The sequence below is a fragment of the Puma concolor genome, chromosome D4, assembly GCF_028749965.1.
Source record: "Puma concolor isolate L17-30 chromosome D4, mPumCon1.1.hap2, whole genome shotgun sequence".
Lineage (NCBI taxonomy): Eukaryota > Metazoa > Chordata > Mammalia > Carnivora > Felidae > Puma > Puma concolor.
In genome coordinates this window covers 57,614,297-57,626,657 of record NC_141679.1, presented here as the reverse complement: position 1 = coordinate 57,626,657, position 12,361 = coordinate 57,614,297, and the positions used below count along the sequence as shown (strand labels likewise).

General features: G+C 38.4%; 1 protein-coding gene and 1 long non-coding RNA gene across 13 annotated transcripts in view; both read right to left on the bottom strand.

Annotated features, from left to right (window-relative positions):
- UNC13B (unc-13 homolog B) overlaps positions 1–12,361 on the bottom strand; it is a 258,065-nt gene that overhangs the window by 216,601 nt on the left and 29,103 nt on the right. The gene's annotated exons all lie outside the window — the stretch shown is intronic.
- On the bottom strand, positions 9,571–10,491 carry LOC147574896 (uncharacterized). Its single transcript, XR_015242814.1, has 2 exons — positions 10,000–10,491; positions 9,571–9,738 (listed from the first exon to the last, which is right to left on the bottom strand). It is a non-coding gene; the product is annotated as an uncharacterized LOC147574896 (long non-coding RNA).

The window sequence follows — 12,361 nt, the reverse complement described above, 5'->3', positions numbered from 1 at the left end:
TTCACAATGAGGATAAATGAACTTCCGCTTTAACATGAAAGTTTATTTAACTTCATACATGTACAAAGTACATTTAGAAAATTCATGAAATTTACAAGAAAATGAAAATAAAATATCAATAATAGAGACAGAAAAATGGATGCTGGTGAGGGTTTGGTGAGATGAGCACTCTTATACACAACTCATGAAAATATAAATTGATAGGAAGTGGTACATAAAACAAACTCCTTTTCTTTCTGCAAATTTCACAAATTATATAAAGAGACTTAAAAAACAGTCATTTGCTGAGGTCTAAAAATCCCAACTTCTGGGACTTGGTCCTTGAGATATAATTAGAAATGGAACCAGAAATTTATTGACAAGTTGTTTTGTTTTAGTGATTTTTTTTTTAATAGCTTACCTCCCTTCTCTAGTGGCAACAAAGCATATATAGATCTAGATCTCAAGAAAGACAGCAAGTTTTCTAGACATTATAAAATAGCATTCACAGATCATAGCAAGAAACACCTGTTACTGCCCTGAAAGACTAGAGGTTGTAAGTGACTCTAGATTGCAATTCTGCTAGAAATGGCTGGATCATTCTAACCAAAGCAACAGATACAGACAATATAAAGACTAGTTTGCCACAATCCTCAAATATCAAATATTGGTGCCTTATTTCATTTCAGTGATTTATTGTGGTTTATTTCATTACAATGATCTCTTAACAGTGATCAAATTAGAATTATTGATATAGTAATTAATACATGATCTGGTCTATTTTGTTTATTTTTCATATACAATCTCAAATAGCTCATAAATTGCTATCATAATTTCAATAAACCATTACATTGGTACATTGTAACTTAACAGAATTTTAACATACTACGTTTCCAAAAATCCTTTTCAGTTTCCCAAAAGTAAAGGTATAAACCCACAGAAGACTTATCAAATTCTAATCTATATGATAATATTCCACTAGGAAAAAGAAATCAGGATAAATTGCACATAAAGTATGATACAAGTTTATGTAAAAAGAAAAAAGTTTATATATACGAGTGTATATACATATATATGTATATAATGTCCCAATATAATGATTACCTTTCTCATTTTACATAAAAAGTGTCTGTATTTCAGTGGAAGCCCAACCAATTAATTCCCAAGTATGTTTTATATCTTAGGTCAGGCTTATGAACAGTTTCCAGCTACTAAACTTTTCAGAACAATTATACCTACCACTCTGCACCAAGTCTTTTTTAAAACTGCATAGTAAATTTTATCTGTCAACTTGACCCTCACTCCAATCCAGTAAGACTGATACAGGTATTATCTTTCCCATTTGGACAGAAGATGATTCAAAATGAAGTTAAAAGACTTAGAGATAAAATTTTAATTACTACCTAGGTGAAACTCAAAACAGTTTTCCTGAATCCAAAATCTTAGATTTTCTATTATACCACATGTCCTCCCAAGCAAACAGAAACCACAGCTATAGTGACACTCTGATTCATAGCCATCAGTGCACCAAGTTATCTTTCCCTAAACATTACTTATAAAGATTTTTCACTTTCTAAAGCACTATCCTATATTATTAATTTTTATAGTAAGGCTGAAAAATCTGAATTCAGCTTTACAGGATGTTAAAGGAATAACTTCTGTGAGTCCAGTGCCCTCATCTGTAAAATGAGAATAAAAGATAAACTAACAAGGTTATTAGAATTAAATTATTAATGTTTACCTGCTTATTGGCAGACAGATTGGCAAAGAAGAAAGGCTCATTAGATGTTAGCTTCAGTATTTCATTGATTCTAAGATAGTAGGACATTTTCTCATTTAACAACTGAAATCAAAATGTGTCTTAAAATCAATTATGTGATTTTTTCCCAAAGACGACACACAGGTGACCAAGAAACATATGAAAAGATGCTCAAGTTATCATTATAGAACTGCAAATCAAAAACAGTGAAATATCACCTCAAACCAGTCAGAATGGCTACTATGAAGAAGAAATAAGTGTTGGAGAGAATGTGGAGAAGAAGGAACCCTCATGCACCACTGGTGGGAAAGTAAATTGGTACAACCACTGTGGAGAACAATATGAAGGTTCCACAAAAAAAATTAAAAATAGCAATGCCACACAACCCAAAAGATATATGCATCCCTAGGTTTATTGCAGCATTATTTACAATAGCCAAGATAGGAAAGCAACACAAGTGTCCACAAATAGATCATGAAGAAAATGTGGATATATACAAAATGGAGTATTATTGAGCCATAAAAAAAAAAAAAAAAAAAAAAAAAAAAGACGTATCTTGCTATTTGTGACAGTATGTATGGACCTAGACGGTATTCTGCTAAGTGAAATAAGTCAGAGAAAGATAAAAACTGTATGATTTCATTTATATGTAGAATCTTAAAAAAAAAAAAATTTACAGGTGCATCTGGGTGGCTCAGTTGGTTGACTGTTGGACTCCTGATTTTGGCTCAGGTCATGATCCCAGGGTTATGAGATCAAGCCCTGTGTCAGGCTCCGCACTGAGTGTGGAGCCTGCTTAAACTTCTCTCTTTCCCTCCTTCTCATCCTTCTTCCCCCCCCCCCCCCCCCCGCCTCTATCTCTCCCTCTGCCCCTCCTCTGCTCATCGTCATGCACATGTTCTCTCAAAAAAAAAAAAAAAATTACAAACAACAACAAAAACAGAAACAGACTCAAGTAGAGAACAAACTAGTAGGGAGGGAAGGAGGCAAGATGGGCAAAATAGGTAAAGATGATGAAGGACAGTGAGAGATACAGGCTTTCAGTTATGGAATGAGTAAGTCACGAGGATCAAAGACACAGTATAGGGAACATAGTAAATGGTAATGTAATAACACTATATGGTGACAGATGGTAACTACACTTGTGATGAACATAGAGTTGTCAAATCATTAGGTTATAATTAATATATATCATTGTGTGTCAACTACACTTCAACTTCAAAAAAAATTGAAAGCAAAAAGTCAAATATGTGTTGTAATTCAATGAATAGTATTTTTTTCTTAATGGTACATAAAATAATGACATTCCTTACAATCTCTGGCTTCCTGCAGTTGACAAAATGGGGTATATTATGATGAGTAAATGTTTACCCTGCCACCATTCCTCCACCCAAAGATCTACAAAGAGTAGATCAAATCTAGACCTCTAACCATGATCTCCCAAGTCATGTTTCCAATTATAAAACATGGACAGACTGCAAGCACCTCAAATTTAACATGTCCAAAACAAAAATCCTCATCTCCCCTGAAGCTCTTATTCTATTTCATATCCCAATTAATGACACCACAATGAAAAACCTGACTCCACTTTTACCTCCTTCTTCCTCTTCCTCTCCCAGCTGAGGTCTTTTCTGTCTCTCAGTTGAAAGCAAACACTCCGTTTTTCTACACCTCATTTTGTTCTGCACCTCTATTTTAGAAATTATCCAACTGTATCTTGCAACATATTTAGTTGTACACATGGCTATCTCCCCATCTTGGTTATTTCTTACTCTTATATACTCAGGGCGACTAGTTCAATGCCTCACCCATACTTAAGTGTTCAATAAATGTTTATGGAATTGATCACATCCTCTTTGTAAGTTTCAGAATACTTACGCCTCTAAGGAGAAAAAAAGTACTATCCAAGAGTAAAAGTTACTACAATTTAAAAGGGAATTTCACACATAGGATCTCATTTAGAGTTTACTTCTCAACTCTAAGAGATACATTGAACAGACAGCAACACTTTGTTTTTAAATTATAACTTAATAGGGGCGCCTGGGTGGCTCAGTCAGTTGAGCGTCCGACTTCAGCTCAGGTCATGATCTCACAGCTCGTGAGTTCGAGCCCTGCGTCAGGCTCTGTGCTGACAGCTCAGAGCCTAGAGCCTGCTTCAGATTCTGTGTCCCCCTCTCTCTCTCCGTCCCACCCCTGCTTGTGCTCTGTCTCTCTCTTTCAAAAATGAATAATCACAAAAAAATTTTTAATTCTAACTTAATAGTCAAAAGGCTTGCTGAAAGTTTTCAGTGACAGAAAAAATTCAAACTCAAATCTAATTACAAATCCTGTGCTTTCAGTTTACAAAGTTCTTCTGCCCCTGCCTCAGTCTCATTCCCACTCAATTTCCACCCTAATATACAAGGGCCCCATAGCTGGGCTATACCTATCTCTCTAGCCTCATTTTAACCCATGTTTTCTCTTTCTTTGTATACACCAGCAATATTTGCCTTCTTTCAGCTCCTCATCCTCAACACAAGGCCTTTATACATACTATTTCCTCTGCCTAGAATATGCTTTTCCTTCCTTCGCCAGGTTAAGGCCTCCTTTTCCTCCAGATCTCAGTTCAATCTTCATTAGGTGAGGCTTCTCTGAACTGGACAGGTAACTTTCCCCATAACATGTTGTCTTAACTCACCTTTGTAGCACAGATCATGGTTGTATTTTTTTCTACTTGTAATTTTAATTGGTATGACTCTTCTTTGCTTAATGTCTAGCTCTCACTAATCTGTGTAACTTTCAAGAAGGCAGGGTTGTCCGTTTTTTAATCACAATCCTGCCCCCTAGTACCTACAATAGCTGCTTGAAAGAATGAACGAATGAAACCTTTAGCACCCTTCTCAAACTTGCTAAATCATCCCCACCATCTCATTTTCAGCTGCTAATCTTTCATCCTAGTTTATAGGGAAATCAGTCATCATCTCTCCTTTACCCCCATCTCATCTTTAAGTTTTATTTAAGCAATCTCTACACCCAATGTGAGGCTTGAACTCATGACCCAGAGATCAAGAATTCCATGCTCTACTGACTGAGCCAACCAGGCACCCCTACCCCATCTCATCTTGACTTTCCCCTTCAAGCTCCAAAACATCCAAATTTCATCTCTCTTGAGACCACATTCAACCCTTCTCTTTACTGCAATTCTTCTGAATGAGTACCATACACTTCCTAATTCCATTTTGCTTCCCAAATACTCCTCAACCACTGTAATATGATGCCTACTCTCCCTCTACTGTAATGAAACTGCTCTAGTCTTCAAGTCCAGTGAACTAGGTTGGTTGGTTTTACCTTCAACCAGTATCACACATCTCTAGCGTCCAATCATTCCTTCTTGAAATTCTCTCTACTCCAGGCTTTAGGCAGTGACAGCATTCTCTATCTTCCTGTAGTTCTGACCAGACCTATCAACACTTCTGCCCATTAGCTCATTTTTCTCCTTTTTTATCCTCCAGACAAGCAAAGTTATTCAAGCTAGTGGCTTTACTTCCAAATACCTACAACTTTCAAATACTTACCTCTAATGTACACTTCTCTATTAACTATAGATCTACATTTTCTTCAGGTACTATTTAAGGGTCATCTGCAAGAAGACTGATACTTTCAACTCAACATATATTATAGGTAACTTACCATATCCATAAACTCAATTGAACCTAACAAATTTCCTTCCTCTCTGTTTTTTGTTCTTTAACTGAGAAATCTAGGATGACTTCCAGCTTCCTGACTTAGATGAATGAGGTCACAGAGCTGGATGAGAACCAATACCATTTTTAAAGTAAAAAAAAAAGTGCTCTTTCTAGCCCTGGGATAGTGCCAATCATTTTCAAGACAATTATTTGAGCAACACTCTGCTATAGGTATTTTCATCATCTCTAGTACTAGCTCCTTAGTCCAAGGCACTATCCATCTCTCACCTCGACACTCCAAGTAGGCCCCTTCTTCCAGTGTTGCTACCCATGGCTTCCTATACCAGTTCATTCACCACAAAGTTGCCATTTGTAAAAACATAAGTCAAAGCACTGCTCTTGCTTTGCTCTTGCTTAGAGCTGTTCAGTTAAGTGCAATGCTGTTTAGAATAATCAAACTCTTTGGTATGACCTAGTATGATCATTGGTCTCTGCCTACCTCTCTATATACCATACTTCCTTCCAATAATCCCTTTTCTCCTTCCCCTCAAAATATTTGCTTCCAATCCACTCTGCCTAAAAAACTTACCTCAGATCTCTGACTAATGAGTCCTTCTCATCATTCTGGTCTCAGCTCAAATGCCACCTCAGTGAGGGCTTCCTGGACAATCCTATTTCTTCCCATTCAGATCACTCTCAGTCCCTTACCTTACTTTCTTCACTGTACTTATTTTCTGAGGTTTATTATTCATTTATTTTATTTTGGTATCTTCTTTTAATAGAATGAAATTCCATTAAGAATAGGAACTCAAGGGGGCACCTGACTGGCTCAGTCCAAAAAGCACACAACTCTTGATCTTGGAGTTGTTCAAGCCCCACATTAGATGTAGAGATTATAAAAGAATAAACTTTAAAAAATAAAAATAAAAAAATAATGACAAACTTAAAAATAAATGGGAACTTAAGGAGCAGCTGGCTATCTCAGTGGGTAGAGCATACAACTCTTGATCTCAGGCTCATGAGTGAGGTGACTCACTTTGGTCCAAAGGTAACCTGAATAAATAAAACTTCAAAAAACAAAGAATAGGAACTTAATACTTTTGATGTGGAAATTAAGATTCAATGAGATTAAGTAACATATGTAAGGGGGACATAACTCCTAGGTGGTAGAGATGTGTATTTACCAACTCCAGTCTAAAACCAAAGCTTTTTAACATCTACCCTGTATTACAGTAGCAAAAACATAGTTGAGACTAAACAGCTAGAAAGATAAACTGGAGAGTATGATCAGATAGGTGACAAAGTTAAAGATTCCAAAAGCAGAGCATGAACGGGGGTCGGGGGCACCTAGGTGGCCAAGCAGTGGTTAAGCAGTTAAGCAACTGACTCTTGATTTCAGCTCAGGTCATCTCAAGGTTAGGGAGTTCCAGCCCCACATTGGGTTCTGCGCTATGACAATGCACAGCCTGCTTGGGATATTTTCTCTTTCTCTCCCTCTCTTCTTCCCTCCCTCCCTCCCTCCTTCCCTCCCTCTCTCCCTCCCTCTCTCTCCCCCCCTCTCTCCCCCTCCCTCCCTGTCTCCCTCCCTCTCTCCCTCTCTCCCTCCCTGTCTCTCTCCCTCTCTCTCTCTCCCTCCCTCTCTCTCTCTCCCTCCCTCTCTCTCTCTCCCTCCCTCTCTCTCTCCCTCCCTCTCTCTCTCCCTCCTTCTCTCTCTCTCCCTCCCTCTCTCTCTCTCCCTCCCTCTCTTCCTCTCTCCCTCCCTCTCTTCCTCTCTCCCTCCCTCTCTTCCTCTCTCCCTCTCTTCCTCTCTCCCTCTCTTCCTCTCTCCCTCTCTCCCTCTCTTCCTCTCTTCCTCTCTCCCTCTCTCCCTCTGCCCCTCCCATGAGCTTTATCTCAAAATAAACAAACTTTAAAAAAAAAAAAAAGAAAAAGAAAGGCAGAGCCCCAATCCAAGGAGTGACATGTTTTACAATGTGATCATGGGTGTGGATGGCTGAAATGAGGTGGAGATAGATGTATCATTTACCCCTTTCTCCTCAGCAAACATTTTATCCTTTTAGACATGAAGGTCCTATAAATCTGAGTCACAACTAGTAGATTGAAATCATGTTAAGTGAGCTAGCCATTTGATTAAATCATTTTTAGCCCCCTTTAATCACATATAAAAGCAATTATCTTCCCATTGCCCAAATGCCAGTCTTTCTTTAGCTTCTAGGCGAATCTTCCTCATGCACTGTCCTCTAGCCTCTTAACATCACATACAATAAAACACTATAAAAATTAATAAAGCAAACAGTTCCAAGAGAAAATTAACAGCCCAACACAATCCATAGTCCTATCTGTTCTCCATTTCCAAGTAAGTACTTACTGCAGAAGCAGCAATAGAAAACAAAACAGATTTTTCTTGGAAATCTTTATTTCCTAATGGCTTAGAACTGCTTTTCCCTATTTATAAGATTCTTTAGAAGATAGTTGGTATACAAACACCCTAACACAAACTTGTTCCTGTCATGTTGACATTTTTTTTTTAACCACTGTGGAGGTCACTAACATAAAAAGAAGCCCTCATAACTGTTTTCCTTTGATGCCATGGGTCTCTCTCACACATTCAGTGGATAGATGCTTTTGGAGCTAGCACTTGAGAATGAACATTTTATTTTTATTGAAGAAAATAAATAGAAAAATGAAATAGTTTCCTTGGTAAGTTGAACTCAAAATTCTACCAAATGTCTACATTTTTATTCCATTTCTCAGTAATCACAGAAAGAATCTTGACAAAGCAGGAAATGAAAAGCTGGTTACCTAACTTTCCTCATCCAGAGCAGTTACACCTAAGTATTCTACACAGAAGGAAATAGGGCTTATTTTTAAAAGACTAGAAAAATGGATTTCACTGCTTTTCTGCAATAGTTCAAATCTCATCAAGAAATTTTAATCTACATTCAATCTAAATTACTCCTGTTTTAAGTGTCTTTAATTTCTCCCTCTCTCCCCCACTTAAACTACACACTGTCACCAGATTAACAAATACACTAAAACAGTGCTTTCATCATGTCAGACAGATTCAAATTTAACAAACCCATAGCATGATACTATCTCAGCCACTGGGAAAAACATTCTATTTAGTCCTTACAGTGTTGTAAGGACTATTATGCAGAATATCTGAATGGTTTTTAAATATCTCCCACAAGGTGCTTATTAGTCACAGGGGGCAGAGAGGAAGTGGGGGGGAGGGAGGAGTCAAACAATATTTGACCAAGTAATCAAAATTTGTATCACCAACAAATGACAATGTGTACATTCTGATGTTGATACCCTGAGAAGGACACAACATGAACTATGTAGTTCTCCAGTTCAGGATGCTTAACATCAGACAAACCAAAAAACTGACAAACATTCTACTACAAAAGGACAGGGGCTTGTATTCTTTAAAAAACAAAAAACAAAAACAAAAAGGCCAACGTTCAAAAAAAAAAAAAAACTTTTTAAGACTGTGGAAATGTTCCATATTGAAAGAGTCTAAAGACACATAACCACCTTGTTGGTAAATGCCAACTCAGACTGGATTCTATAACTGGAAAAGAAAAATGTTATAATGGACGTTTGACAATTGGGACAACTTGTTCACCTCTACATTCTCAGTGTGTCCAATGGTGCCTGACATATACAAAGCTGATAAATACTTCGGAATAACTTCTCTCTTTAGAAAAATGGTATTCTTTTTTAAAAGTATGTAATGCCATTAAGTTCAGGGACCAAGCTATTATCTTTGATCAACATCAAAAACACTCACTCAGTATTTCTTTCAATAAAATCGTGGCCACAAATTTTAGTCTTAAATGTGAGAAAGCATCTCAACATAATGGATTTCTTCACATCATTAAAAAAAATTATCAAGCCTGTAGGATTAACATGTAAAAGTTATGTATTAATGCCTGTGAAATGGTTTGATAACCTGGCCAAATGCTGAGAACTAAGGGCCATTAAATTCTTTTTTTTTTAATATCAGAAAAAATTACTAGGAAAGTAAATTGATAGATTTTGGAAAACTGTTTCATATTATCATACACATAACCATGACCCAGAAATTTTAATCCCAGATATATATACACCCCTCTGAAATACACACAAGGTAGGACCAAAAGATATAAATGTAAGACGAGAGGCAACTGGGTAGCTTAGTTGGTTAGTGTCCGATTTCAGCTCAGGTCATGATCTCACAGTTCATGAGCTCAAGCCCCACATCTGTCTCCCTGTTGTCAGTACAGAGCCCACTTCAGATCCTGTTTCCTGCTCTCTCTGCCTTTCCTCCACTCATGTTCTCTCTCTCTTGCTCTAAAATAAACATTTAAAAAATAAATAAATGGTTAGATGAGGAAAAAATGTCCAAAGACAAATAAATTGTGGTATATTCATACAATGAGATACTACACAGCAATTAAAATTGAACTATCGCTATATGCATCAAGTAGAAACATCTGACAAGCATGTTAAGCCAACAAAACCAGTCCAAAAGAAATACTGTATAATTCCATTTATGAAAAGTTCAATGTCAATTACATCTTGGTTTTTTAAAAAGTTCAAAAACACAGGTACCTGGGTGGCTCAGTTGGTTAAGCGTCAGACTTCAGCTCAGGTCATGTTCTTGCGGTTTGTGAGTTCAAGCTCCAAATCAGGCACTGGGGCCCACGTTGGATCTTAAGTCTCCACCTCTCTCTCTGCCCCTCCCTGCTTGCAGGCACACGTGCACACTCTCTCCCTCTCTCTCTCTCAAAAATAAACATTGTTTTTTAAAAGTTCAAAAACAAGCAAAATTCTATGCTCAATTTTCCAGTGAATCTAAACGTGCTCTAAGAAAATGAAGTTTACGAAAACAACAACAACAACAACAAAAATAAAAACAAAAACAAAAAAATAAAAGAAAATGAAGTTTACTAGGGCACCTGGCTGGCTCAGTGAGTAGACCACACAACTCTTAATCTTGGAGTTGGGAGTTCATGCCCCACATGGGGTGTAGAGATTAAAAATAAAATCTTTAAAAAATAATAAAATATGGGGCACCTGGGTGGCTCAGTTGGTTGGGCATCTAACTTCGACTCAGGTTATCATCTCATGGTTCAGGAGTTCAAGCCCCACATCAGGCTCTGTGCTGACAGCTCAGAGCAATGGAGCCTGCTTCAGACTCTTTGTGTCCCTCTCTCTCTGCCCCTCCCTTGCTCATGCTGTCCCTCTCTCTCTTTCTCTCTCAAAAATAAATTTAAAAAATAAAATGAAAATAGGGGTGCCTGGAGTGATTCGGTCAGTTGAGTGTCCTACTCTTGATTTCAGCTCAGGTCATGATGCCAAGGTTGTAGAATCGAGCCCTAAGTTAGGCTCTGCACTACGCATGGAGCCTGCCTAAGATTCTCTCTCTCTCCCTCTGCCCCTCTCCTCAGTTCATGCTCTCTCAAAAATAAATTAAATATTTTTAAAAATGAAGTTTAGGGTGCCCTGGGTAGCTCAGTCAGTTAGTTAAGCATCTGACTTTGGCTCAGGTCATGATCTCACTGTTGGTGAGCTCGTGCCCTGCTTTCTCTCTCTTTGCTCCTCATGGGATTCTCTCTCTGCCCCTCCCTCACTTGTGCCCTCTTTCTCTCAAACAAAATAAATTAAATGAAGTTTATTAAAAAAAAAAAAAAAAATACCGCCACGCCTAGGTGGCTCAGTCTGTTAAGCATCCAACTTTGGCTCAGGTCAATCTCATGGTTCCTAAGTTCACACCCGGCATCAGGCTGTCTGCTGTCAGCACAGACCCCACTTCAGATCCTCTACGCACCCCCGCCCCCCCACCATCTCTGCCCCTCTCTCAAAAATAAAATAAACATTTTTTTTTTCAACGTTTATTTTTGGGACAGAGAGAGACAGAGCATGAACGGGGGAGGGGCAGAGAGAGAGGGAGACACAGAATCAGAAACAGGCTCCAGGCTCTGAGCCATCAGCCCAGAGCCTGATGCGGGGCTCGAACTCACGGACCGCGAGATCGTGACCTGGCTGAAGTTGGACGCTTAACCGACTGCGCCACCCAGGCGCCCCTAAAATAAACATTTTAAAAAATAATAAAAATAGGAGCCCCTAGGTGGCTCAGTCGGTTGGGCATCCTACTTCAGCCCACAGCTCAGGTCATATCACAACTCGGGAGTTCAAGCTCCTAGTTGGGCTCTGCGCTGACAGGTCAGAGCCTGAAGCCTACTTCTGTCTCTCTCTCTCTGCCCCTCCCCCACTCACGCGCACGAGCACACATTCTCTCTCTCATATAAATAAACATTAAAAGAAGTGTTTTAAATAAAATAAAAATTAAAAATACCAAGCTAAACTTCTCTGCTGTTACAGTCAGATAATGTTAGCTTTGGGAAGGTGAGAGGAAGTAATGATTGACAGGAACACTAAGAAGGGCATCTGAGGTATTAGTGTTCTCTCTCTTGACCACAGTAATGGTCATGTGTATGTGTTCACTTTGTGATAATTCAGTGAGCCATACACCTAAGATTTTTGTACTTTTCTGTACATATGCTACAAATCAAAAAAGTTTTAATATATAAAGAGCAAATCTTCCCTGACCTTTAATAATGACAGTCAACAGGACTATATAAAACATTCCCCAAACTTAAAGAATCTTACTTTAAAAGTTAGAAAAACTAGGGGCGCCTGGGTGGCTCAGTCAGTTGAGCGTCCGACTTCGGCGCAGGTCAAGATCTCACAGTTTGTGGGTTCGAGCCCTGCATCAGGCTCTGTGCTGACCGCTTACTCAAAGCCTGGAGCCTGCTTCAGATTCTGTGTCTCCTTCTCTCTCTGCCCCTCCCCAGTTCACGCTTTGTCTCACTCTGTTTCTCAGAAATAAATCAATGTAAAAAAAAAAAGTTAGAAAAACTAGTGCAGTATCTCCTCACTCCAGTAAGAATTTATTCTGCTTATCCTAATA